Source organism: Triturus cristatus, chromosome 9 (assembly GCF_964204655.1).
Source record: "Triturus cristatus chromosome 9, aTriCri1.1, whole genome shotgun sequence".
NCBI classification, from domain to species: domain Eukaryota; kingdom Metazoa; phylum Chordata; class Amphibia; order Caudata; family Salamandridae; genus Triturus; species Triturus cristatus.
In genome coordinates, this window is record NC_140592.1 from 799353117 (window position 1) to 799378831 (window position 25715).

Here is a 25715-nt window from a genome sequence, read left to right on the forward strand (position 1 = left end):
AGAACTCCCCACATGCTGAGAAATTAAAAGAAAAGCACCCTTCATGCGCTGAGTTTTCCGAAGCCCATTGCAGGCCACTGAGCCCTGGGAGATCACTGGGGGCACACAGGCAGAGGAACAGGCCGCAGACCAGGACATAAGGCAGTGCAAAGTGGTAGTCTCTCCAGAAGCCCAGCAATCAGCTAGCAGCAGGCCAACCCAGCTGAGCAGGTAGTCTAAACGGCGATCCTTCCTGGCAGCAAAACAATTCCTTTTGGCAATGGACAGTAGAGCCAGCAGCATCTGGTTATAAATCCACTCAGTGTTTAAAAACATGGGGTAACAGTCCCTGTATTTATACCCCCCAAAGTCTTTGTTCTGGAGGAACTTCAAACAACTTTAGAAGTGTACAACACCCCCATTGAATCCCCCGCCCTGGCTCCAGACACACTACAGGGAGGCAGAGACAGCATTGTGAAAGGCAGGCACAGCCCTATTCAGGTGCAAGTAACCCCTCATCACACCACTCTAAATTCAGACAAGGCCTATTAAGCCCAACTATCAGTCATCCAGGAAAGGCAGGACACACCTCAACCCCCCTCTTGACTGTCTACAGTGAATGCTGATCCCCAGCCCCTGTCACTCAAAAACCAGACAGTGAATACACAACCAGGCAGGACACAAAAGGTCATAAGCACACAGAAAAGCCCACTTCTAAAAATTGTATTTCAAAAATAGTAGGATTTATCACCATTATTCCAAACATACCAAACATGGCAAACTCTACACCTTTTATATAAGAAATTACCAAACACATATCAGGGCATTTCCAATGCAAACCTGTGAAAGGAGTAGCCTTAGAAACCAAATAGGCTGTTTCTCACTACCAGGGCATGCCACATATCAAAGGCACATATCCTACCTTTTACCTACACAACACCCTGCCCATAGAGCTCCCTATGGCCTGCCTTAGGGGTGACCCATTTGTAGTAAAAGGAGAGTTTCAGACTTGATAAGCACTTTAAATGCCATGTCACTGTGGCAAAAGCTGCACGTGTGTAGATATGTTTGAAAGGATACTTCTGTGAGTGGTGCAAGCAGTGCTGCAGGCCCACTAGTAGCATTTAATTTACAGGCCCTATGTATGTGGGGTACCACTGTACAAGGGACTAACAGGTAAATTAAATATGCCAAACTGTTGTAGATCAATTTTACCAAGTTTACAGGAGAAACCACATGCACTTTAGCACTTATCAGCAGTGGTAAAGTGCCCGGGGTCATGAAAACCAACAAAAACAGGTCAGGAGGAAGTCAAAAAGTTTGGGGCTAACCCTGCAAGAATGGCTAGTTCCAACAGCACAAGTAAAAGTGAATTTTCCATGGGATTATTTTCTCCACACACACCTCTTTTTTATCCTAGAATTTTACCCTGCCTTTTTTTTTAACACCACTCTCCTTGTTTTGGCCTATGCCTCCCCCAACAGTCATTACTGTCTTCTCTCATTTCCTAATGATCTGATTCCTATTCAATAAGCTCTCCTCCAGTTGTCTTTCTAATTTTAATCCCTACTTCTTAAATAATCTTTCCTCTGGATTTATTACCCACCCATCATTTGTCAGGATATGATCCAAAGGAATGAACGTTTACTTTGGAATGACTACTTGTAGGTAAGACAATGGACAGAGGCTGGTATACTCATTTCGCAAGACATTAAAAAGGACTAGCTCCATTCTCTGTGTCTGCTCACCTTACCCTTCATTCAGCCTCTCATCTAAACACATCTTCTGCAACAAGGAAAATGTACCCCATATGAGCCCAACCATGACAAACCCTGCTATCATGCGTCACATCTCTATTATTTTCCTTAGTTATTTTGATGAGTTAATTTGACCTTACTCTCTCTAACGCTAATATCTTCCAACATTCAGAAAGGTGGCCACTTTCTTTTCCTCATATTAGCTGCTAATGGTAGAGGAGCATTTGTGACCTTAACCCCCACAGTATAGGTTCTCACATGTCAGTTGAGGATCTTTAATACAGCATAGAAGGCTAATTTTATTTATTTATTTCCTTTTTTCAAATGTGCTGCATTTTTGTTTTTTGTTTTTAAAGATTTCCTATTTTGGGGTTTCTTTTGTTGTGAGCTATTTTGCTCAATCATTACAGTTTTTTGTGGGTTGTTTAGACTGTAGGGGAGCAGGGTGGGAAGTTTTTTTATTGTAATTTGTTAGTGTTTTTAATTGATTAATAATGTTTGAATTGGTAAACAAAATGAATGAGTACATTTTTGTACATTATTTTGAATGTAATTTAGTAAAATGTTTAGTTGTTCATAGAAACAATTTCTTAAATAAAATTGTAACTTTTTATGCCTGTTTTTATTTTTGACATACTAAGTTTCAATGTTGTAAGTTTCAAATATATTTCATAATATTTATCATATTTGTTAACACTTTTCCGAATGTTGCTTTGGGTGGAATGGGAAAAATAACTTAGATTCCCCCAAAGTCTGATGCTTCTCTACTGTTTTGTGTGGGAATAATTAATCTAACCCCCTTCAAAGTTCAGCGCTGTCCCTACTGTTGCTTAGAGTGAAGGGGGTATAGTAAATCACACCCCTGCAAAGTCTAACCCTTTCTCATCTGTTGTTTTGTTTGGAGTGGAAAGAGTAAATCTGACTCCTTCAGCACTTTCCCTATGGTGGGTCTGGTTGAGTGGGAATAGTAAACTTGTCACCTCTAAATTTCAGTGCTTTCTTACTTTTGCTCTGATTGGAGTGGGAATAGTGAATCTGACACCTCCAAAATCCAATACTTTTCATACTGTTGCCTAGGTTAACGTGGGAATAGTGCGTTTTATCATTGTAATGTCCAATCCTTTCCCTATGTTTTTAAGGGAGAAGAGAAAATGTTATTCTATAAAATTTAAAATGTTTGAAAAATGTTTTACTGAATTTGGAATGGTTATTTTGTTTTATTTTTGTTTTTGGTTTAACTATTGTTGTATTGTAGTTCAATTATTTAATAAGCAGTTTAGGATTTTATGTTTATTCGCTTGGATGCAGCTTTTATCATATTTTTATCTCTTTTTTTATGATATACTTGTTATTAATTGCTATAGTTATTTTATATTAGAAGTTTTGAAATTTGTGTTGTTTTATTTTAATTGTTGTTTAGTTATATGTGTTTTTAAATATATTTTTGTGGTTTTATTTTACATTATATTTTTATATAATTTCATAAATACATTTTATTTTGTAACTCTATATGTATATTATTAGCTTTAATTTGAAAGATTTAAATTGTAGTTTTATTTATTTAGTCATTATAGTTTATAATATAATTTTCAAATATTTATTATGAATGTATATTATATGTTTTTAAATGTACTCAGCATCACCTTTTGATAATACCCCGAGGTAATACAGCCTGTACATCCCTCCAAATACCTCCCAGTACGCTGTGTTAGCAACCACAATACCAAAATACTGATTTTAAACATCCTCTAGTTGCAACACAGGTTGTAGGTACATTAGACAGGCAACCGTGAATTTTGACTCACTTAATCTCACCATAATGGGGGGTATACACAAGAGGGACGAGTGCAGCATCTAGATGGTTTTAAGCCAGGTCTCCAAGTTACTAGAATAATTTCCAGAGGAACACATAACAGTGCGGTTCTCAAAATTCAAACACGATTTGTTTTTTGTTTTAAATAATTGTCACAGCTTGCATTAATTTCCTTTTAATATACACTTACGCTCTCGCAATGTTTCTATCTAACAATTGTGCATTTATTAACAATTGTGTAATATAGAAACAACTAAATGTTTTCTCTTTTCACCTTTCCGTTTTTTGCACAATCATGCCAATGCAGCCAATTCTTCTATGTCCGTTGCTTACGGACGGTTGCTGTGACAACCAACCAGTTAATGCCTGTCATCCATCTATGTATATATTACTGATGTGTGAGTTACCTGATGTGGTGAGCAAGGTGGTCTGCCGCCGAAACGCGTCTAGGCCTTGTGGAATTAAAAGAATCTTTCTTTGGTTATTTACCCACGGAGTCAGCGCCTTCTTTATTGAAGTTTTGGACTGGTTCGATATTTCAATATTTGCCGGAAATCTTCACGCTGTCCCTCCTCGATCAGGAGCTCTGTGCCGCCGGAACCCAAGTGGTATTGTCTTCGAAAAAAGAAAAACACAGAGCCCCCCGAAGCCGTCATCCCGGGACATGACTATCAACTATTCCGCACTGAAACGGGCAACCTGATCTCTGTGATCGCTGGAGGGCAATCTGAGTTCAAGGTAAGCCCGTGAGTGTGGAGTGTGGTGGTTTCAAGTCCCCCAAGTGGCTTATAGGAAATGTAGTCCCTTAGATTTAAGTAAGGCCAGTGGTTACCAAAGAGATTACACGCATTCCACAATGACCGAGGATTGGGTAAAGGAGCGGGAAGAGGCGGCATTGGGCATCTTTAGTGATGCGGACACAACTGCATCCACAGGCTCAAACAACAAAGGTCCAAGCGCAGAACCCGCACACAGTGACCTTAAGAAACTTACACACGAACTGGAGAAATTACATAAGAACGAAGTTTTGAAATTTGTGTTGTTTTATTTTAATTGTTGTTTAGTTATATGTGTTTTTAAATATATTTTTGTGGTTTTATTTTACATTATATTTTTATATAATTTCATAAATACATTTTATTTTGTAACTCTATATGTATATTATTAGCTTTAATTTGAAAGATTTAAATTGTAGTTTTATTTATTTAGTCATTATAGTTTATAATATAATTTTCAAATATTTATTATGAATGTATATTATATGTTTTTAAATGTACTCAGCATCACCTTTTGACTATACCCCGAGGTAATACAGCCTGTACATCCCTCCAAATACATTCCAGTACGCTGTGTTAGCAACCACAATACCAAAATACTGATTTTAAACATCCTCTAGTTGCAACACAGGTTGTAGGTACATTATACAGGCAACCGTGAATTTTGACTCACTTAATCTCACCATAATGGGGGGTATACACAAGAGGGACGAGTGCAGCATCTAGATGGTTTTAAGCCAGGTCTCCAAGTTACTAGAATAATTTCCAGAGGAACACATAACAGTGCGGTTCTCAAAATTCAAACACGATTTGTTTTTTGTTTTAAATAATTGTCACAGCTTGCATTAATTTCCTTTTAATATACACTTACGCTCTCGCAATGTTTCTATCTAACAATTGTGCATTTATTAACAATTGTGTAATATAGAAACAACTAAATGTTTTCTCTTTTCACCTTTCCGTTTTTTGCACAATCATGCCAATGCAGCCAATTCTTCTATGTCCGTTGCTTACGGACGGTTGCTGTGACAACCAACCAGTTAATGCCTGTCATCCATCTATGTATATATTACTGATGTGTGAGTTACCTGATGTAGTGAGCAAGGTGGTCTGCCGCCGAAACGCGTCTAGGCCTTGTGGAATTAAAAGAATCTTTCTTTGGTTATTTACCCACGGAGTCAGCGCCTTCTTTATTGAAGTTTTGGACTGGTTCGATATTTCAAGATTTGCCGGAAATCTTCACGCTGTCCCTCCTCGATCAGGAGCTCTGTGCCGCCGGAACCCAAGTGGTATTGTCTTCGAAAAAAGAAAAACACAGAGCCCCCCGAAACCGTCATCCCGGGACATGACTATCAACTATTCCGCACTGAAACGGGCAACCTGATCTCTGTGATCGCTGGAGGGCAATCTGAGTTCAAGGTAAGCCCGTGAGTGTGGAGTGTGGTGGTTTCAAGTCCCCCAAGTGGCTTATAGGAAATGTAGTCCCTTAGATTTAAGTAAGGGCAGTGGTTACCAAAGAGATTACACGCATTCCACAATGACCGAGGATTGGGTAAAGGAGCGGGAAGAGGCGGCATTGGGCATCTTTAGTGATGCGGACACAACTGCATCCACAGCCTCAAACATCAAAGGTCCAAGCGCAGAACCGGCACACAGTGACCTTAAGAAACTTACACACGAACTGGAGAAATTACGTAAGAACGAAGTCTCTAAGTGGTGGGAATGCAAATCCCTCAAAAGGTATCTCGACGTGGGACGCATCCCATGAGGCTTAAAGATACTCGTAGCGCCAATATACGAGAGTCCAGATCCCGAAATGGTGCAAGAATGGGCTGACAACAGCGCGCAATCCTCGCAAAACATGCTAAACCTACTAATAAAATTTGCAACAAGCGACAGAGAGAAAATCCTGGCCAGGATTGATGAAATTTGTAAAACACTGCAAACATTAGACAATCAGGAAGATGTCCGTAAAATCATGAATGACATACAAACAAGGCTAACGAAATACGAGCAAGTAATATAAGACAGAAAAGCGGTAATGTTCCAAAGAGACAGAAATGACTATCTCTACGGTAGAATATACACCTTCTCCAAGAAATTCGAAAATATCAGGCGCCAACAACTATCAGCAACTACTGGTTACCAAGGGAGACCAACAGAGCCAAGCGAATCAGAATTAAGCTCCGAAATAGAGTCTGAGCCAGAAGGCGCTGGGAGTGGTAATCCAAACCGCAGAGCACCGACCCCAGGCCAAGAGTTCGTTTTTTTACAGATGGAACGTATGATGAGCCTGCGACCAAGACCGGCGCGTCAAGAAGCACCAAAAAACAAAACACAAAGTCAAAGAGAAGGCAAAGGAAGGACAGAAAATGGGGAAAACACAGCACACAAAACAGCAAAACCATCTTACTGACGGAACAGACGGAGGTAATGTCAAACACAGACACAGACAACACAGTAATTAATCTATCTAATATGGATCTAAATTCTGAAGAGAAGAAAATGTTATCGCTAGGACTAACATACTGTACAGACACTAATTTTGACTACACGCAGACCAGAATAGATGTGTTTCAATACGTGCGCAAGTTGAAATTGCAAAAACATTTCTTTAATATGACACGGAATGACAAAGAATGCAAGATAGAACAAACACAGTATGGGATGCTCTGTGTAGCAGACATGAGCCTATAGAAGGACTTAACAGCATTGCAAGGCGAAGAACTGCTAAGCCAAATATCCCCATTGGATGCAGCGATAAGATCTGAAATAGACATATAGGAAAGCATTCGCACACCGTTCAGACCAAAATCAGTTTTCATTTCCTTGTTGCCCAAAGATGGATTAGGCATGTTTGCCGATAATGTAACCAAGAATCTTGAAAAGCTATCTCTATTCAGCAGCAGAGAATTCATCAAGAAAAACCACAACAAAAGGACAGAATATAACCATCTAATAAATAAGACCAAACTGAGACCAGACATTGTGGTAAGATGGTCAGACAAAGGCGGAAATGTAGTCCTATGGCCTTTAGAGATGTACAACCAGGAAGCAAATACACAACTACAGGACCGACAGTGCTACAGTCGCATAAATGCCACCAGTATAATAGGAATAAAAGAAAAATTCCACACAGCACTGTATGAATGGAGAGGAGTAGGGCTGAAATCAAAACAGGAACTGGATTTTTTAAGAAACGACTATCCCATAACTCCACAACTTTATCTTATACCAAAGATACATAAAGACGCTGAACGACCCCGCGGCAGACCCATCATCTCGGCAATTGGGGGACTTTTTGAAAACACCAGCAGATTTATAGACTATTTCCTCCAACCTTACATCTGTGAACTACCAGCCTATATCAGAGACACTGCTGATTTTTTAACAAAAATATATGATTACAGTTGGATTGATAATTTTGTATTTATGACACTAGTTGTGCATACTCTATACACAAGCATTAGACACACAGACGGTCTCAGAGCTTTAAGCCATTATCTATGTAAACGACTGATAAGTCGGCACCAACACACCATGATGCTACTACAAAAGGCAGAATGGTGCCTCGAGAATAACATCTTTATTTTTGACAGACTGCACTACAAACAGACACAAGGAACTGCCATGGGTACTTGCTTCGCCCCCAGCTATGCTAATTTACATATGGGCTGGTGGGAGGAGCAAGGACTCATGGAGACACAAAGGAAATATATGGCAGAAAATGTGGTACTATACACTAGGTGCATAGATGACATCTTCGTACTGTGGCAGGGTACAGAAGATAGTGCCAACAATTTCGCTAAAGAAATTAATAACAACTGTCTAAACCTAGCTTTCACTTGCACGACTAGCAAAACATCAATCAAATTCCTAGACCTTGAATTATACGTTAAAAACAACAGAATACAATTGAGGACTTACAGAAAACCGACTTCCGCTAATGCAATCCTCCATGCTAGCAGCTTCCACCCCATCAAACTCAAGGAGAGCATACCATATGCGGAATGCCTCAGAATGACACGGAAATGCAGCACAGATGAGGGACTCTAACAATCTAAGAATGGCCTTTTCATGAGACTCAAAAACAGGGGTTACAGCACTAACACACTTACAAATGCAGAGAGAAAATGTGAAAACACCACTAGAAAGAATCTCCTCTTTTGACCTAAAAGCAACCAACAAAAAGCGGCCAAAGAAACCGTAGGAACTACCCCAAGATTGATCACGGGGCTTAACACTTATCATACAAACCTGCAGAAAATATTGTACAGCTAATACGTAACGACCTTATCCTGGGCCCAACGTGCAGTAAGACTCCACAGATAACGTTCAGAAAAGCAAAATCAATGTGCCAAGAACTTGTCTGCAATGCACCATCTACCAGTAAGGGAGTTACTTGGCTTAAGCCCCAAAGAGGGTTTCACAAGTGCTCCAAGTGTAAAGCTTGCAAACACGGCATCAACACCAGAACCGTCCCTTTGCCACTGAGACAAACCCTATTTGAAATCAGAGGTAACTACTCATGTAAAACAGACTTTGCTGTTTACGTACTCCAATGCACGTGTGGTAAACGGTACGTTGGTAGCACAATACACCCCGCACACGTACGGATATTGCAACATCTCAGGGCCATCACACATGATGACCCTGCCACGCCGGCCAAACCCAGGATCTTTCTTTCTTTGTAATTGACAGCATCCCTAAAAACATCAGGGGAGGGAACAGACAGCTGTCACTCAGAAGTTTGCAATCTAGATACATTATCCTCCTAGATTCAAAAATCCCCAATGGGATGAATGCAGATGAGGCTCTCAATGTACATCTCTGATATCCTAGGCGCTTGTCTTGTACCTTCAACCCTAGCCGTAGCGTGAGGTTGTCACTGCTTTAAGTACAATTTATTTTTAAGGTTTAGTTGACCCATTTTTTCACTGTTCCTTCCAGTCACCACCTTGAAGACCCACTTACTTGTGTTATACTAGACAATTATTCATACAGACACTGACTTTAAAATCACAAGATTTAAAGCCCACAAGGGCAGTACTCAGCGTCACCTTCTGACTATACCCCGAGGTAATACAGCCTGTACATCCCTCCAAATACATTCCAGCACACTGTGTTAGCAACCACAATACCAAAATACTGATTATAAACATCCTCTAGTTGCAACACAGGTTGTAGGTACATTATACAGGCAACCGTGAATTTTGACTCACTTAATCTCGCCATAATGGGGGGTATACACAAGAGGGATGAGCGCAGCATCTAGATGGTTTTAAGTCAGGTCTCCAAGTTATTTGATTAATTCCCAGAGGAACACATAACAGTGCGGTTCTCAAAATTCAAACACAATGTGTTTTTTGTTTTAAATAATTGTCACAGCTTGCATTAATTTCCTTTTAATACACACTTATGCTCTCGCAATGTTTCTATCTAACAATTGTGCATTTATTAACAATTGTGTAATTCAGAAACAACTGAGGGGCATATTATCAAGAAACGGCGTTACAATTATCGCCGCTTTAGCGGCAGAAAACTGCCGCTAAAGCGGCGATAATGGGCTTGATAATATGCCCACGAGAATTTCAATAGAAGCCCATGTTCACACCAGAACATGGACTTTTATTGGAATTCTGAAGTTTTCTGCCGCTTAACCGGCGATAATTTTAACGCCGTCCTTGATAATATGTCCCTGAATGTTTTTTCTTTTCACCTTTCCGTTTTTTGCACAATCATGCCAATGCAGGCAATTCTTATATGTCCGTTGCTTACGGACGGTTGCTGTGACAACCAACCAGTTAATGCCTGTCATCCACCTATGTATATATTACTGATGTGTGAGATACCTGATGTAGTGAGCAAGGAGGTATGCCACTGAAACGCGTCTAGGTCTTGTGAAATTAATAAAATCTTTCTTTGGTTATTTACCCACGGAGTCAGCACCTTCTTTATTGAAGTTTTGGACTGGTTCGAGATATATATATGTATACTCACAAACATATATATACATATGATTAAATTAACATCAATGTAGAAATTGTTTACACTGATCTATTTGAAGCACTAGCACTTTTGAATAAGGAGTATATGTTTACATTTAATAAGCACTAGCACTTTGTAAACAGAGATGTGCACTAGCACTTTATTGAAATTAAGTGTAAATGTTTACATCTAAAAGAGCACAAGCACTTTACGAGATAATTATTTGCACTTGCTATTTATCTTATAAATAGGCGGAAAGATTAAATGTGTTAAGGTTTGTTTTTTGTAGATACAAATTTATATGTGATTATTAAGCAATTGTATTTATAAATAATTTAAAGCGATATATGCCAATGAAAACATTGTGTTGGAACAGCTGTTCATAATGCTAATGTAGTAAATGTGTAAAAAGGCACGGAAACGAAAAGACATTCCAAAATGGTGGCAGCTTTTTACCTACCTTTTCACCAGGTTGATGGAAAGATTTTGGTAGTCCCTCATTTATGTTGTGTATGTCACATGTTGGTTAAAAAAGAGAAACAAATGGTTTTTCACTATCGTGAACAAGGTGGCGAGAGGCCATCGAAACGCGTTGATGTGAACTCATCAATAAAGAAAAGCCGAATGAAATAATCCCCTGGGAGTGCAGTGTGGTTGTTGTTGAAGCTGACTTTAACCTTATGCTGAATATATATATATATATATATATATGTTTCCATCAGTTTCCCCCAGAGATGAGGCCGCACTCCTCCACAGGTCAGTGACAACACTTTAATTTCCCGAACAGGCTGATTCACACCCCGTAATGGTGCCCCCCTGGCCTGACGCGTTTCAAGGACACAATCCTCTTCCTCAGAGGCCAGAACACCAGCTTCCAAATTTACGTGCCTCTGCACTGTCCCATATATCACTCACTGATTGTCAATTAGCCTCTGGTGTGCTGCTCTCTCAGTGCTTCCTGGGACCTGCAGTTCAACAATGCACATTTGACTACCCTCCAGTGGGTTTGGCGCTCGTGTTGTTTTGAAGGGGCCAATTCACAGCTCTCTGTTGAGCCCCCGAGTGAGACGCAGTCTGTTCATTTGGATTGCCTGCTTCGCCGATCGCAAGGATGGATTCCCTGCTCAGACCCAATTAATCCGAGGGTGGTGCGTCGCCTCCGCGGCCTGGAAGCGCCGCGATTCCATGTTTCCATCAGTTTCCCCCAGAGATGAGGCCGCACTGCATTGTTGAACTGCAGGTCCCAGGAAGCACTGAGAGAGCAGCACACCAGAGGCTAATTGACAATCAGTGAGTGATATATGGAACAGTGCAGAGGCACGTAAATTTGGAAGCTGGTGTTCTGGCCTCTGAGGAAGAGGATTGTGTCCTTGAAACGCGTCAGGCCAGGGGGCACCATTACGGGGTGTGAATCAGCCTGTTCGGGAAATTAAAGTGTTGTCACTGACATGTGGAGGAGTGCGGCCTCATCTCTGGGGGAAACTGATGGAATATATATATATATATATATATATATATATATATATATATATATATATATATATATATATATATATATATATATACATACACAGATACATGTATATGTATATTGGAATAAATGTAACAATAAATGTTATGTAAATTAAAACATATAAGATGCAAGGGTAGCCACTGTCACCTGTGTAACAAAGCACTACATTAGTTTAACATAATTAAGAATTTCTCAGGATAAGTGATCAAGTCCCCTGTGAGGGACAAAACGCATCATGGCTGCTGCACTATTTTGTGAGTTTGAATAAACTACAGCTGATGAGCCACGGTGGTCCGCGCTCTTTCTTTTTGCCCTGTGAAGACTGGCTGAATGGGAAGGAGTCTATGTTCATACACAGATACATGTATATGTATATTGTAATAAATGTAATGTAAATTAAAACATATAAGATGCAAGGGTAGCCACTGTCACCTGTGTAACAATGCACTACATTAGTTTAACATAATTAAGAATCTCCCCGGATAAGTGAGCATACATATATAGTGGTGTTTATGCATCATTTATGTTCCATAAAGAACTTTTATCAGAGTTGTGCGCATTTCACATGTTTATGCCTATTTTTGATTATGATGATTACCGGGTATGTGTGTTCTCCAACATTTATGAGTATGGCAATCACTGACAGATGGAAGATATATCTGTCATTTTACATCACTGAAAATTGCTTATACTTGCATGATATGTCATCAGCACAGATAGTGGTTGTACTCATTTAAAGAAGCAAAGAACATATTAGAGGTGCAGGCCTTAAATATGGCTCTGTAGCATGGTGGTAGATAAAATCCTTTTTATTTTTTAATTTATTTTTGCAGAATTTGAGACATGCAGCTTCTGTGACAGTGGTTTGCACTCTTGACCTCCTACTTTGCTAGGAACAGCACATTGGCATTGTGCAATTTGAAATGTTCTGCTTCATTTAAAGTCATAATCACATTAAAATATTTAGCTCCTCTTTTATGAAAGCAAAATGTCATGATGTCAGGGGCTTAACTCGAAGTGAAGTATAAACTGTAGTAACTGTTCAAATGAAAGGGCATGGGCAACTTATAAATATTTACTTCTGTAATAAAGATTTTTTTTTAAACATGATAAATGAAAGGTTTTCTTCTGTTACAAAACAATGGTGTCTTATTGAAGGCACACACCTGCTAGAGGTTCTTTGCTACTGCTTTGACAGAGTGCTACCATAATCTGTTTGATGAGGACTGAGTTGCAAGTGCAGCCCATCGCTGACCCTTTAGCCTGCATCTGATCCCCTCTGGATGCCTTGGGGGAGCACAGAATGCTTCACCTCCACTCCACCTTTCCCCCTGCCTACTATCACCCCCCTACCATCTTTCTGCCACCCCCATCTTGCACTTGTCTTCCCCAGCTCTCATGTTCCACCTGCTCAGAGCAAATAGTAAATTGGGCATGAATCCACATGGAACTGGGGTTCACTGCAACATTTTGCCTGGAAAAAGTGGTTCTTTGCAGTTATGTCTCATTTCATGGGATTTACTAGTAATACATTAGGGTGCAGGGATACTGCTGGAAATGAATAAATGGAGGAATGAATGATGGGATTTGTAGGGCTCTTGGCTACTGCAAGAGTGTCCCAGTACTGAGGCACATAGCTATTGGGAGGATCAAGACTACCTTATCCCTTGAACAGGTTTATATTTTATTTTTTATTTTTGAGCCTAATAAAGCGCATGGCTACCCAAACATGGGCTTTCTAGCACTAACAAGTCATTTAAAGATGATCCAGTAAATCAAGAGAACAGATACATTTTTAATTGCTTCCTAAATCTTAGCAGATTATCATTGGCTCTTAGGTAGAGCGGAGTGAGTTACACAGTCTGGGTTCCAGATAGGCAAAGGCATGCCCATCACCTCTCGACATTTTTATTCTCTGTACTGCTAGAAGAAAATGTTTGTTTAATCATAAGTTCTGCAGTTTACAACGATGAATAATGAATTGCTTCAGAATATGTGGTCTCTGAGCATGGTTTGCTTTATGAACCATACAGAGAGTCTTAAACTCAATTCTCTTCCTCACTGGCAGCCAATCAAGGCTCGCCAGTGGCAGTTTTTCTGACTGGGATTTAATGATATCTAACAGGACTCTAGCTGCGGGATTCTTTATGATCTGCAGTTTTTGGTGACATACGTAGGACTCCCTAGATAAAGAGAGTTTCCATAGTCTAAACGTGATAGGATGAGTCCTTTTATTACTATCCTACGCATGTCGATGGGAAGCAAGTTGATTGTTTTCCTGAGGGCTCGTAGAAGACCAAAGCATGAGCCCGCCACTTTCTTGACCTGCCACTTTCTTGACCTGAGCCACCATGGTGAGGTACTTATAAAGAAGTACTTCCAGGCTCTTTACTTCCTCTGTTGGAAGGGAGCTATTTCCCAGACAGGCGTGCCACGAAAGGTTGTCCCAATGAGAGGGATTATTTCCGACCAGCAGGGCCACCGTTATGTCACCATTTAGTTTGAGGAGGCTATTATACATCAATGCATGTACCTGCCTCATGAATTCCGGCAGTTTAGCCTTGGTTTGCTTAATGTTAGATGCTAGGGAGATAACAATCTGTGTGACGTCTGCATATGAGGCCATCATAGAGTCTATTGAACAAAAAATATCCGCAAAAGGACGCATGTATACATTAAAGAGTGTAGGGGCAAAGATGAGGCCTGAGGCATTCCGCATTAAAGTTGATGTACTTCTCACAAGCAAAGTCCCTCCTTAACCTGGAAACCTCTGTTTTCTAAAAAAGGAAGTCAACCTGTTCAATGCTTTGTCCATAATTGCAGGTGCCTCTAGCCTTTTTTTCCAAGATTGGGCGGGAGGCAGTATCGAAAGCAGCACTCAAATCCAGAAGGATGAGCGCGACTGAGGCCCCTTGATCCATTATTCTTTTTAGATCTTCGGTGGCTACCATGAGAGCAATCCCAGCGCCATATTCTGGTCTGAATCCTGTTTGAAATGGGTGTAGTAATATACGTTTCCCAAAAATTGGTCAGCTGACTATTGACTACTTTTTCTAATATCTTGCTTACACCAGGAAACATAGATATTGGTCTACAGTTTTCTGTTTTGTCGGGATCTAAGGAGGGCTTCTTCAGAAGTGGATTAATGAATGCATGTTTCCAGCGTTCTGGGACCTGACTGTTTTCCAAGGAAAGATTGTATAAATTGGTCAGGGCTGACAGAATAATATCCCCTTCTTTCAGCAGGATGTCAATAGCAGCCAGGTTCCAGGGGGAGGTTGATTTGACTGTCTTTGCTATTACCTCAATTACATTTTTTTCTAATTGAGGAAATATACACAGCATCAGAATATCTAGACTGGTTATGTTATGATCTTCTTTAGAAATTTGAGTTGGTTACTGAGCCGATGTATTTCCCAAACAAGTCATATATGCACCTAATTTTTCTAACAAAATAGTGGGCAAGCTCTTGACAATGTTCTTTGGCAGGAGGGGGCTCTACCACTGTGACTTTGGGTTTTAGAAAGGCATTTACTATATTATAGATTTCCCTGGCCGCCTGTTGGGACGGTGTAATTCTATCAACAAAATCTGTTAGCCTGGCTTTCCTGATAGTATATTGATAATTTTGTATGGCTATTTGATAGATTTACTTTTTTTCAATATCAAAATTCTGCCTCCAGTTCCTTTCTTCCCTATAACAAAATGTCTTTAATTCTCTCATTTCTGGAGTGAACCATGTGATCTTTGACTTCATGTCATAAGACTTCAGCATTTTCCTTGGGATCTGAGTATCCAAAGATGATTCGACCCAGGTAATTTGGGATTCATAGGTATAAGAAGTTGACCCAGTTGAACCTGGATAGGATTAATACCTGTAACACTGTTTTTCTGGGCTTCCTATTGCAGGAATTTGAGGAATTTCCCTAACACCCTCAGAATCGAGACTGCAGTTTTGATCACGGCTGTGATATGGGGTTCAAGGGATAGATTTATGTCAACAAGAACCCCTAGGTTTCTTGCGTCTTTGCCAGGGGAGGAGTTAAGCGCAACTGGCTGGCTAGACCCTTGACCAGCTGGGCAGGGGGTCATTACTAAACAGCAGGGTCTCAGTTGTTTCAGGGTTGCATTGTAGGGAGTTGGTCTCCAATCATCTCATCACAGTTGTTATACAGGTGGTAAATTTCGCCTGTGACCCATTGTTATTATAGGGCAGTAGAAGTTGTGTATCATCTACATAGGAGACCACCATAATACCCAATTATTTGCTAAAATATGCCAGCTGTGTCATATATTTATATTAAAAAGTGTGGGGCTCAGGGCTGCGTCCTGAGGCACTCCATACTTGAGCTTTTGACTTCTGAAAAATAAGGTTTTAGCCCGACTGCCCATTTTTCACACACCTCGCTGCTGCCGATGCCAGGGGCCACCGGGGACTGCATCCCCCAAATTCCTTTGCACCAGGAGGCGCCAGCGTTGCCTTCCTGTGTCGGCAGGCACATATAAGCTGTCTCGGGCTCCCGCAGCACGGGAGCCTGTTTTCACGCACCTCGCTGCTGCTGGATGCGAGGGTCCACAGGGGACGGCATCCCCCATAATCCTTTGCACCCGGAGGTGCCAGCTTTGCCTTTCCTGCACGGGCGAATGCACATAGACTGTCTCGGGATCCAGCAGCGCGGGACACTCGCGGGCGTGCCCGGCCTGCGTCCGGGCAAAGCTCGGGCCAAGGGCGGGCCCATCTGCTCCCATCAGAGCCCAGAAAAGGGCCACCCTTCTGTCAACTGCAGCCAAGGATTGATAAGCACCATTTAAGGTACAGTGTGTCACGGTTTTGCCAATCTTAAACCTGTCCTGGCTGTTTGGACTTAACAATGGGAAAGCGTAAAGCAGGGGACATTGCAAATTATCATCACAACATAGAGAAACCAAAGAAATCATGTCTAGCTAAGCAGGAGGTCAGAAAAGGGGTTTGGTCAAACCACATTAGCAGACATTGATATATTAATTGGTGAGGTCGAGCAGTTGCTTACATCAACTAATCCTAGGGGTACTGCCAAAACAGCGAATGTTCCGGCTATGTTCAAGACATCAAGTGCCCCTAGGGGTCCCACCTTGGATTCGGCCTTGGTTGAGAGCCCTTGTATATCGCATGCACCCCGAGCAATGGAGTCAGAAAGCCAGGCTATTGGGCCTGCTCCTATTTTAGATCTGACCCCTGCATTACCTCAGCCTGCTGACATTAGGATTGTAGACCATTCTAATAAGACCCCTTGCTCGCTATTTCCAACCATTACAGTGATCCCGAATGGGCACTGTTTTAACCGATTTGATCCTATTCAACCTATGGATGAACCTGTGGGAGTTGAATCATCAGAAGCTCCATCACAGGACATTCCCTCCACTGTTTCCTCGACAAAGTTGCAAAGTGCACATACAGCTATAATGATCAATCTAGTGGACAATGAACGAGCTTTGCATTCAACTTGGGTTACTATCAGAGAATGTATTGACTATTAAATCTAAGCTCTTATGTAATTGTTGCTGCAACTGTAGGAGCTCTGGGAAGTCAGGGATACAGAATTGGTTCCTGTTTCCATTATAAGAGGCTCTGAGAAATGTTGCATTGTAGGCCCTACTGACCCCAGTACCATTAAAAATAACACTTCTTCAATGTCTTAAAACAGAATTGGCATAGGGAATTACCTCTCTCAGGTGTGATACCCGAAACTGTTTTTACGTAACCCCCTACACTACTGCCCCAGTGGGACACTAACCAGATGCTAGTGAGTAAGTTGCACACCAAAAGACCACCACATCACTTTGCCTCTCATGAGGTCTCCTCCCCTAATACTATGTTTACCGGCTCTGCTCCATATCCACCTACAAGGAGCTTTCCCTTGAAGCTCGATCCTCAAAGATCTAGGGAAAAACAGAAATCCAATAGGTCCACATACATGGTGCAGGTTCCCAAATTGAACAAAGATGTCTGGGAGGAGACTGAGGCACTGATCAATAAGGTGATCTATTGGCTAAGACATGAGCGGAACTGCCTACTCATAATAAGATCTGACATTGTATTTGGAAAAAGGCGCACAACTCCATCCTCACATTATGATCCCATTCATGTTGTCCTATGTTCGAATTTCTTGGTTGAAAATCTAATTTTAAATTAGGTACCTGTGGCTGTGCCGTAAAAAACAAACAGGAATTCAACTAAAAGCATTCTCCCCACTATTGAGAGAACGGATGGGCCAACAGAATGAGGGTTTTGCCCATGCAATTGATGATTTTAATGCTTCTAGTTCTCGTTCTCCTGTTTTTTTATCTCCCATGAATGCACCAGATTGACTGCGCAAAAGGCATTTGAGTCTAAGTAACAGTACGGGTGAAAAGAGATTCAGGGCATCTTGGGATGTAATACTAATTGTGGCACAAATCATGTCGATGAACAAATGTCCTCATCAGGTACTAATTACAATAAGGATGCTTCGTAAGATGAGGCCCAAAGTTTATCGGAAACTTATGACAAGGGTGATTGTAATACCTTACGGCCCCCTAATGAACATACAAGAGCACAAAGCCTCTCAGGGCCTAACTCTAACACCAATACAGCTAATGGCGCTGATATTCTCCTGTGCTTAAATCTACTGTCCTGGGTAATTAGCAGGTATAAATTTGAAATTACGTGACCAGGAGTGGTTAAGGTATATTATGAGTTTTGATGTGTGTCTGTTACAGGAGACATGGGCTACAGAGAGAGTCTACATTGATGGGTACATATCCCTTAGTGTAGATGCTAAACCTGCATTGCACTTTGGCAGAGCTAGTGGAGGGCTTTTAACCTTGATAAAGAATGGGTGTTTTAGCACATTAACTCCCTTGGAAATAGACTGCCCAGACCTAATGGGCACCCTAGTCACCCTACCCTCTGGTCTCTCTCTGGCAATATTTAACATCTATGTTAGATCAGTTAAGCACAGCGATACATTCACTACTTTAGCACTATTAGATGAATGTTTTACCCTCTGATATGAGAATAATAGTAGTGGGAGATTTCAATACCCCCTTTGAACCCTGCTACTTTTTAACAGAGATCACAGCAGAGAAAGATGAGCACTGGTGAATTCCAAAATTGTTAACACCCCCATGAAAAACTGTTACTTCCTGTGCACTACAACTAGTCTTGCTGGTTATTAGTAGAGGTCTGAAAGCCCTCAATGCTCATACCATCTCTTACCCTTTGTGTGCATCTACATTTAAGAGAGGTATATGCATGAGTGTAAATGATTATGTCTTAACTGATGTGAGAATGTGGCCCTTACTAGCCGATATGATTATTATTGTAAGGTCTGATAGTGATCATAACTCACTTGAGGTGACATTTCCTGGAGAGCCCTTGGGACAAGGGTATGTTGCCCTGCATACGGCTGTCCCCGCACCTCCAGTATCTTACAATCGTCGCACTGTTAAATGCCGAAACTTAAGGCAAATCCAGAAGTGTATTCAGACCTCTACAGTTTGTTGCCTTCTTAGACCAATATGAGGGGATAGACCCAGCTAGAATACCTATTTTATCAGTCCCTAATCAGTTGTTTGGTGAACTCCTAAAGATCTTTTATAAAGAGGTAACTGTTACTAATATGACACATCCTAGATACAATGTTTGGTTTGACTCTGCATGCAAAGCAACAACGAACTCACTAAAACTTGCAATTATTGAGGGGGAGAGAGGCAAAATTCGTAATGCCAGAGAAATCTACAAATCCCAACTTAGACAGGCTAAAAGAGATTGGTAAGATAAATTCTGGTAAGACCTACTTGCAGTCAGTAAAAATCAAAGACAGTAGAGACTTTTGGAAACTAGTAGCGCAAAATAACCATGAAAGTGTGAAGTACCCAAGTTTTAACATATCACCTGAAAACTGGGTGGCCCTTTTCTCATCACTATATTCATTAAGAAATCCTGATGCTACAGCCAGTGTGATTAATATAGCTGAAGATACAACTTTACCTCATTCAGAGCAACAGCCAAATAATACACCGATCTTGTTTAGTCTTGAAGAGACCAATAGTGCAATACTTTCTCTTAAATAAGCTAAGGCACCGGGGCCTGATAAAATTCTGGGTGACCTTTTTAAGTCAGAGCCACTTATCTGGTCAATCTATTTTAATCTTCTATCAAATGCCATCACGGCCGGGGGAGATGTCCCTGATTCATGGAGGCGGCCTAGATAATAACAATATTTAAAAAGGGAGACGCTAATTATCCAGCCAACTATAGGCCAATAAGCCTGTTAATAATGCCCCAAAATATTTTAGTCGACAAGTCCTGAATAAACTAACGGAATGGATGGATGAAAAACAAATATTCTCTCCCTTCCAAGCTGGTTTCAGATCGAAAATTAGTACTATAGACCAGATTTCTAGATTTTCTGTATTGCACTGGAAAAATGTGATTTTACGCCATGATTTTGCCCATGTGTTAACTTTTATCATCTGGTTTTTATTACTATTGCACAGTTTGTATCGGAAGTGGCACTTGAAATGAGTTATATTCCCCTTGTGCTGGCGTTGCTCACAGCCTTTAGCCTCGACTGAAATGTTGTATTTGGCCATAATACGATCTATGTCTATGTATTGTTATTGATATTTTGATGCTTTGTTGGAAACTTTGATGGTTGTAATAACCAAATAAAGTAAAGTACTACTACTGCCTGTTCCCTGTCCTCTAGAAAGGAACTCAGCTACACCAAGGTCTTCTTCTCCACCCCCAATGTGGGTGACCCAGTGTTACAGGATCTTGTATGAGATTGTGTCAAATGCCGCTGAGAGGTCTAATAAAATTAGTGCGGCATTATGGCCAATATCTGTCATATCCATTAACTGGGTGTTAACAACTTTTTCAATGATTTTAGAGACCCCAGAGAGCAGCAAGATGGGTCTAAAATTCAACAGAATTTTGAGATCCGTGTTCGTTCGCCTATAAGCCCCATAACTTGTGGGGAAAAGGAATCCAGAGGGTAGCCTAATTTTCTTCTGGTGAAGAAACTTTGCAGGTCTTCAAACGTTGGAGGGGGTAAACTGCATTCGTTTATCCTGATCCCAGGGCATTAATTGACATACATCACTTGAGGGATCATTATTAGGCCTGGGCAGAGAATTTCACAGTCACCAAAAAACTCAGCTACATTCTGTAGTTCTGCTAGTGGGCGGAGTATTGCTGCTCAGCCACCCCTAATGCATCATATATGATATGCAGCATCCTACAACCGTCAAAACATATTTGAAAATTTTACTGCAGTTGAATGAGGCTGCGTGCTCCATTCTGGCCTTGTGGCGGAGGGCACTGTGACTGCTGTCAAACACAGCAACATATCGGAATTCAGCCAGGCACGCAATGTGCGAAGCGCCCTCCCGCAGCTTTTACCCATCTGACTACACAGACCCCTCGACCTTAACACAGTGCACCCCTCCCATCCCTTCACTCACCCAAAGGTTCAGGCTCTTTCAGAGCTCATTGTCCATAGCCTCCATGCACTTCGCAGCTCTCTGGGCTCTCCCAGCAGAGGACACACCCAGAGCTTTAATTTTATTTGTGGAAATCATCCGGCCCTCTCATTGAAGGTTTGATAGGCAGACAGATTGACTGATCACATCCGAAGTACCATGACTGACATGAAACAAAGTTAACCAATAGAAAGAGGAACTGTGACAATCTGTCATAGCTACTCTTGTGGGACATTATTGTGATTGGTGGACAGGTTGAGCAAGGGACTGGTACTGGTAGGTGTATGGAGCTGAGCTGGGCTGTTTGGTTGTTGTGGACTGGGACTTTCAGCTTGGAGAAGCGCTTCATGGAGCTCGGAGCCAACATTACTGAGTATAGGACACTCGCATAGAGCCTTCAAAGAACTGCCATTTTTTGTTTTTGGAAACAAATCGGAAGTTGTGAGTGGAAGAGTCACTGTTTTCATTGGCAAGGCATGTTATTTTATTTTGCGTGCTGAACAAATGCGATTTAAAAGTGTGACCGTCCTACATGTGCTGTTCATACATGATGAGTTGTTTTGTGTGGCAGCAGCTCTGATTTGGTCTTACCTAGCTCTGGGGTGAGCACGGTCAGCTGGTTTCTCTATGAAGTTCCTTCACCTGCATGAGTTCGCTCTAATCTTTGGGCAATGACGATACAAGGTCGTTAGAAGGAACATTGGCAGGGGTGAATGAGTCCTCGAGGTGGAGTCTGACATGTAGTGGCCAGGCAAGCAACAGTTGTGCAAGCATACATAAGAGCATGCACAGCACTAGGCACAGCCACTGTTACTTAAAGTACTCTGACTCTTCGTCATGCGTTTTAGATGTCAGTCCATTGAGAGAAAAACATAAATGACAATGTTATGCCATTCAAATTAGTGGTTAGAGAGCTCGTGCCAGTAAACTCCGCTCCGGCAGTGGGGGCAGAGTTTTTTGCTGAACTTTTTGCAAGGTGGTCCTGGATTTTTAGAATCTTAACTTTAAAAAAAGTGCTCATTTGAGAACATAGGGTGGTGCTTTTTTAAGTGTGCGGTGCAGTGCTTTTATGATCTGTGAAATCAGATACAATTTTTGAAATGTATTTTGCATTATTGTTTGCTTTTTCAATTATATCAGAATAAAACGTGTGACATTCTAGTTTCAGGTTAATGTGGTAGGCGCTAAGTGCAGATTTGTACCGGCTTTTGTCGGCTTTATTGTATTGTTTTTGCCATATGCGTTCTAGCTTTTACCAATGCTTTCTTTCTTCTGTTAGTTCACTTGTAAATGAAGGGATGGAATGCTCAAGTCTAATGGGCCTGTTGCTTACTACAGGGGCAGCTATAGAGGCAGCTTCAGCAAGCCAGTTGTTCACACTGAATATGTCTACCACTATGTCTCCCTTTAGTGTAGGTTTGGTGGCAGTAAGAGTATACTTCAGTAAGGATATGTCCACCGTATTCCAGGCACCATTCTTGGTGGTAGGCCTGTTCTTCCTAGACACTTAGAAGGGGACCAAGGCCAGGAGAAGGTTAATATAAAATGATCTGACCATGGGACTTCTTTTGGCCTACCTAGAATTAGTGGGGTGTTGGAGAAAGTAGCTTCTATTATGTAGCCTGCTTTATGTGTAGGTGCTTTTAGGGTTGTGGAAAGATCAATGTCTGCGAACAAATCAGACCGTTTTGATTCCAAGCTGTCCGATGGGTTATCCAATTGAATGTCAAAGTCTCCTAAGATCGTGAAGCTTGCATAGTGAATGATTTTGTGACACAGTGCTTGGGAAATGGAGTTAATTAAATCTCCCATTTTAACTAGTTGGCAGTCTAGCAGGACTTCAGAGAAGGAACATTGGGAGGAGGGAGAGATGACAAATCCTAAGGCCTCCTCACCAACCAGGTCCTCAACTTGGAATGTAGTGCATTTTAATGATTTCTTAAAGGCTGTGGCAACTCCTACAGCCTTCCTGCCTTCTCGATCTAGGTGTATGCAGTTGCAGTGTGAGGGGAAAGCCAGTTGCAGGTCAGGGCAAGGATTCTCATTTAGCTATGTTTCAGTCATGAGGATGACATCTAATGGTTCTTCCTCAATCAAATTGTAAATATCTAAGACATGTTATGGTAGAGAAGGGATGTTTATTAGTGTTGCTTTATTCTTCTTTTGGGTATTCAGCTCTCCCATTTGTCTCTGACTCCTGGTTTAAAGGGTGGAGCAGCATCTTACAGGAGTGACAGCAGACTGGACTCTTGCAGTCTATATTCCCAGAGTTGTTACACCCTTTACTGCATGGTCTCAGCTTGATTATCTCTGCCGAGGTGTAGGTGGTGAGGAATCTTACTTCTAAGTTGCCATCAGCATGGTGTCTGGCTCTAGCCGCAGTCGGGACGCAGACAGGCACATACGGGCAAAGTCGGGCTTGCCTTGGGTGCCAGCGGCATGCCTGCTGTGCTTGCAGCTATGACTACACTTTTATAATAAAAGTTACTTTGGTGCCTGAAACACTAGAGCGCTGCCGTCCAAGATGGAGCCTCTGTGTTCAATGCACCGCCCCCTGATCAGACCTCATCCCCCGCAGAACTCATATTTTGGTAGAGGTTGGAAGCACTTTGCGAGTTCCAATGTTTTAAAATCTGTGAATTCTATTTAAAAACAGTGAACTTTTTCTTAAAATACAGATACGATGAGGTGGCATGGTAATTATTGTTACTATTATAATTCTATGATATACACATTCAAACACTTCTGTTTAGCAATTTTGCAATAAGATTCTATGGCAGGACCGGAGGCTTCAGATTATGCTGTCTCAATTTCTTTACTGACTCACAGCAGCCAATGAAAAACCAGTAACATTAGTAAAAAACTTCATTTCCCATGCGACTTTGAACCATGTCTCCTATAACAACCAATAATCACACATTACATTCTACAAAATAATGAGGCACCATCTTGACTTCCTCTTTCTTTGCTGCTATGCAGTCATGATAAGTGCCTCATTGTTTTCAACCCAAATTGATCTTCATTGACATATTGCTGTTTGTATGATATTTTTATGCTTTCTATCGTATATGAAATTATATTTCTGGTTTACATGTTGTAGTGCTGCGCAGCGCGAGCTCCCTTTTGCATAAGTCAGATTTTCTGCACAGTGCGTGTTGCGCTGTTTCACGCTTTCATTCCCTTCATTCATTCATTCCTGGATGCTCGAGATGAGCTTTAGTGGTGGTTGGAACACATGACGGCGTGGAACAGAAGAGCTATTTTTGGCACCTCTCCGGACGTCATAATAGAGTCCGACGCCAGCCGATGGGGTTGGGGCGCTTGATGTGGGGACTTTGCCACCGGCGGGCGTTGGTCTGCCGACGAGTTATAGTTGCACATCAATTGCCTAGAGTGACTGGCAGGCTCATTCGCCATAAAGTTGATTTCCCCAATGAAAAGTGATTGCTGTATCCTTCTTCAGAAGGACAATGTGTCCACAGTGAGATACATCAATCGACTCGGCGGGACGAAATCCCGAATGTTAGCCAACATTGTGAAAGAATTTTGGCATTTTTCCCTGGATCACAAGATCAGTGTGGTGGCGGAGTATCTGCCGGGCAAATTCAACCAGGTAGCGGATTGAAACTCCAGGTTCCTGAGAGACTACAGCGATTGGAGATTTCACCACCCCTTGTTTGCAGAGATCATGGTTATGCGAGGCCCGTGTCTGATAGACCTATTTGCATCTCGCCTCAACACCCAACTGCCCATCTTCTTCTGTTGGAGACCGGACACGATGGCGAAAGGAACGGACACTTTCCTTCAACATTGGAGACCGCAGAGGAATTATGCCTTTCCACCATTTGCTCTGATCCCGAGAGTGGCGGCGCACATTCGCCAACAAGTAGCATTAGTAGTGTTGGTTACACCCTTGTGGAAGACTCAGTCTTGGTTTTCGACACTATTGGAGTTATCGGTAGATTTATTGTTTCAGCTCTCGATATTACCGATGCTTCTCCAGGACCCAGTGGGAGCTCCACATCCGCTGGTCCTGCAGAACCAGCTGTCTCTCATGGTCTGGATGCTCTCAGGCGACACAAGCGAATTGAGGGCCTTTCAACAGCGGCTGTCGAGTTTATACACAAGTGGTATTCAGCTTCATGGAAACGATGGATGGGTTGGTGCCTTCAACGGCAGGTGGATCCCGTGGGATCAGATATTAAGGAAGTATTACATTTTTTGTCAAAATGTGCGGAATCTGGTCTGTCCTACAGGTCTGTGAATAATTTTAGGTCTTCCCTTTCAGCTGGACATACTCATATTTATGGTAAGCCAGTGGGGATGCACCCTCTAGTGTGTAAGTTACTCAAGGGCATTAGAGTGGCTAGACCACCACAACC